This window comes from Ursus maritimus, unplaced genomic scaffold, assembly GCF_017311325.1.
Source record: "Ursus maritimus isolate PB19 unplaced genomic scaffold, ASM1731132v1 scaffold_3, whole genome shotgun sequence".
Lineage (NCBI taxonomy): Eukaryota > Metazoa > Chordata > Mammalia > Carnivora > Ursidae > Ursus > Ursus maritimus.
Window position 1 is genome coordinate 33,537,275 of NW_024425563.1, and position 4,611 is coordinate 33,541,885.

General features: G+C 37.6%; 1 pseudogene; it reads right to left on the bottom strand.

The window, feature by feature from the left end:
* Nucleotides 1–3,403: 3,403 nt before the first annotated feature.
* Nucleotides 3,404–3,642, bottom strand: LOC103676580 (annotated as a pseudogene).
* Between the last annotated feature and the right edge of the window lie 969 nt (nt 3,643–4,611).

Genomic DNA, 4,611 nt, shown 5'->3' on the forward strand with positions numbered 1-4,611 from the left:
CAGGCTCCCTGCCGAGCAAGGAGCCCAATGTGGGACTAAATCTCAGAACCCTGGGATTATGACCTGAGCTGAAGGCACACCCTTAACTCACTGAGCCACCCAGGCACCCCAAATATATGCTTTTAATTATACCACATTTATCTAAAATAGAAAGTTGCATTGTTCTTTTTCCCCTTCTCAGGCTTATTTTTCCTCCTCACATTTAGCACGACACTTATACTACATTCATTTGTATATTTGTTTTATATCCTCAAGTAGAATACCAGCTCTAAGAAGCCAGAGGCTTTGGCTATCTTATTAAGCCTTTTACCCCCAGGGCCTAAAACAGGAGCACACAGTTAGTCCTCAATAAATAGTTGTTGCATAAAAGAATATATAAACATAACTATGTATTTAACCTAAATTTACAGAATAAATTAAAATCTGACTGATAATACCCAGAAGTGACTAGAGTATATTTTTCATATAAGGTAAAAACCAGGGCTTGGAATTAGAAATTAGATTCAGTTTAATGTTATATATTCGCCTACTTGAGTCTTCATTATTTAATTTACAACCACCATATCAGCATCTTTATAAGTTCCTATAACTACTGCTTCAGGAACCTTAAATTGAACAATGCTTTACATTATATGTAAGATATTGTATCAGTTTTCTTTTGCTGCTGTAACACATTATCACAAGTTTAGCAACTTAACACAAATTTGTTATTTTAAAATCCAGAGGTCAGAGGCCTGAAATGGGTCTCAGTGGGCTAAAATCAAGGTGCTGGCAGGACTATGTACTTCCACACGTTCTAGGGGAGAATCTCTCTCCTTTTTTCCTAGCTTCTAGAGGATGCCTGCATTCCTTGTCTCATGGCCCCTTCCTCCATCTTTGAAGCTAGCAATGGCAGGTTGAGACTTTCTCAAGTCGTAATTTCTTTGCCTTCTTCTATTTTTAAAGAGGCATGCGATAATCCAAGATAATCTCTCCATCTCAAGGTTCTTAATTTTATTATATCTGCAAATCCCTTTTGCCTTATAAAGTAACATATTCATAGATTCTGGAGATTAGGACTTGGACATTTTTGGGGATCCAGTATTCAGCCTACCACAGCTAGTAATTAGCGTTCTTGCCTGATTAACCGTATTTTAAAAAATAATTTTTTAAAGCCTTAGAAAAGGTGATATACTAAGTCAGGTCATTAGAGCACTCATGCAGCTAAGTGAAGACTAGTAGGTGTAGATCTTGGTGCTCAGAAGAACATGTGCTCCAACTAAGGGCTCAGCAGTGTCTTAGCTTCATCTAAATGTTGCCATGCAGACATGTGAGTCCAGGGTGGTCAGTTTTTTCACTTTTGCAAGATAACCTGGAAATGCAAATTTATATGTAGTACCCCCTAATGTTTGCCGTGTTCGCAACAAGTTACATGACGTTTTTCAAAACTGTGCAGGCTAAAACATGTCTATAAGTGGACCCTGATCTCTGAGTCCCCATTGTGCTGCCTAACTTCTAGATGACCGAGAGGAGCCCTCCAGCAAATTGTATGCCTACCTTGTGAATTATGTTCCAGGAGTTAGGAGCTAATGTATAAAATGTCTGTCTTTTGTGGCAAGATATTACTTGGAGTTAGTTCGTACATTGTTACACGGAATTTGTAGGTATTGCTAAAGAGACATTTCATTAAAATTGGTTTGTCTTTATTTACTTACTGAATAATATTTAATAAGTTAGTATTTATTAAGTTCCTCCCCCTGTGAGGCACTATAGTGAATAAGAAGATAGATCAGACAGAGCCCCTTTCTTCAAGGAAGCTGCCATCAACGGCCTGCACATTAAAATTTTGACAAGGACTGTTGAACTTCAGTGAGAAAAAAGGTCACTGCTTTTGAGGAGATTCAAGTCTTTACTTGAAGACTTGAAGTAAAGTATATTTAAGTTGTGCCTTAAAGGATGGAAGCTAAATACTCCATTCCTCTTTTTCTTGTATTTTTTTTTCTGTGTATAGTTTAGCAGTTGTTTCTAGGCCCTTGGTTCATATGGACCTCGCTACATAATTGTGTCTAGATAACTTACTAGGAATGCAATTTGGGTGGACTAACAATGAAAAGTGAATGACTGATCAAAGACATTAATCTTAAACCATATTTTCCTTGTGCAGCTTTAGGAATGCTTCAGTAGATGGAAAATATAGTGTATTGTCTTAGTATTTGAACCAAAAGTAAAAGTTAGAATAAGTGCTAGTGCAGTGAGAAATGTTACATGTGATGGGCAAACCAGCTGAACAAACAGGCTGGAAATTTGTTTTATGAAACTCACCTTACAGAATTTCACTCAATAAAACACATGAGTATGCAGTATTAATTTTTTTCTGTGTCTATGTATCATCACAAAAGGCCCTTTTTAATCATATTCTGGGTGCACATTTGGTCCCATTTGAACACAATTTATGAACACTTATTTGAATTCCACCTTTTGACAAAATGGGCAAGAATCCAAGTAAGGCAGCATGGTTAACTATTTTTCTAATACATACAGACCAGAATCTTAATGGAAAACAACTCAAATTCACCAGAACTCAACATACCATGAAATTGTAACCTTTTATTTTATTTGATTGTCCTCAGTATAATTCCATATCCCTTTCAAACTTTTCTGACAAATAAGTACATTTGAACACAATTAAAAGGGAATACAGGTTATATAACAGCAACCACAACAAAATCTCAGACTCCATTTTAATCATAAAAAACCAATTAAGCAAGAGTTAGAAAAACTATGTTTCTTTAGCCTGTTGATTCCTCATTCTACAAGATTATCCCCAGAAGTCTGCACTCTACCACTTTTCCCAGATCAGACGTAGATTTAGCCAGAAATGAAGGAATACAAGTCAAAATGACTTAACCCATTGCAGCTTTGCCAAATAGACATTTAAATAGACATGTTTTTCTCTCTTATTCTTTCCTAGAACTTCCAAGGCATCTGAGAATGTGTAATCCAGCTAATGTGAGTTTGTTCCTTGGTGAGTTATAGATAGGAACTACAGCAAGTAGAGTTGTCACACAAAGGAAACTTTATTTGCAGCAAATAAGGAGGTCCTAGGGAATAACTTCCAAAGTCATGACCCCCTGAGTAAGGGTAAATGGGTTTCTCTCATTTAGGGTTAGGATGAATATTCAGAAAGGGGAGTTTTGTCATTGTATGTAGAAGGGAGCACAAAATGTCACTCATGCATGTGCTCTGAGGAAACAGGCCTGTACGTACATCGTATGTTCATGACATTTGTGCTCCTCTTGGTTTTTTGTTTTTGGGTTTTTTCCAGGTTCATAATTTATTGTACAAATTATGTATCACATGATGAGTTGACATTAGCTGCTCCAGGCATGGGAACTTAACAGATGAGGTATAAGTAAAAATCCGTTTATGTTGCTTTCACAGTTGGTGTTTTTTTAGACCTTAACTTGAAGTATAAGACCATCAAAGCAATGCCTCTGTATGTGGTCAGTACACAATTCGTTCTGCCTGTGAGAGTGTTAAGAGTTGAAATATTTCTTGATACCAGTGAAGTGGAATTGGGCATCAGTTTCTGGACCTGGCATGATTTCAGTCTTGCAAAAGGCACTAATTCCTTTGGTTGTCTGTGCTTCTCTTTGAATGGAGACTTTAGCATTCTAAGGACACAGAGGCAACTGTTGGTCACTCCATGGTCCGTCCGCCTCGGTATGAGTCAGGGTTGAGCTCAAGCTGGCCTGGGTGGTCTGGGCCTGCAGAGCTCTTAATCTTCCTGCTTGCCAGGGGTAGTTTCCATTTCTGTCATGGGATGCTTTGCCTCTGGGTCTTCTGCCTGAGTTAAAAGATAAGCTGGAATGAAGAACCTAAAGAAAATGTGGGACAAAGGTTGGTGGGTACATGCAGGTGGGCAGTAAAGGTCAGGTCTTGGGGTCTTGCTGGTGACAAATGGAGTTAGACAAAAATCCTTTGTTGTCATGGTTTGCAAATTTTGTCTATTGAGGCAGAATTCAATACAACTAAATTATAATGCCATTTGGACAATTTAATATGTATCACTGCTATTTCCAAAACTATGTTAGTTTCCCTCTGAAAGGTCTTCGGATATACTGCACCAAATACTGACTGCGTGATATTTGCACTCTTTTGTACTTCCAGTTTAGTCTGCATTTTATCACACACAGGTGTTGCTGAATCTTCTATCCTTTAAATGGGGTTCTTGGGGTAATCTTACTGCAACTATCTGTATATTTTAGCCCACAAGAATCCTAAAAAAGACATTTTAATGTTTCCCTTAATAATAAGTTGTATATTTTAAACAAACAAATATTCACAGGTTACTTGTTCTTAGTGCATTTGCTGTTTTCAGAAAATAGTAACAGCTATTTGATTGATGTTCTTCAGTCCTCATCTACTTAAAAAGTTGACTAGAACCATCTGAGGATCATAGTCCTTAAATAGATCTACTGCAGTGGCAGGATGTAGCCAACTTACCAACCCACATTTGCAGACTCTGCTGTGTGCACTAGTGTAGACAATCTCTTTGAAGTTGGAATCCCTAGGGACAAGTTTGAGAGGGTGCTGAGTTGCTTCAAATAGTATCGTATTTAACACCAGAAA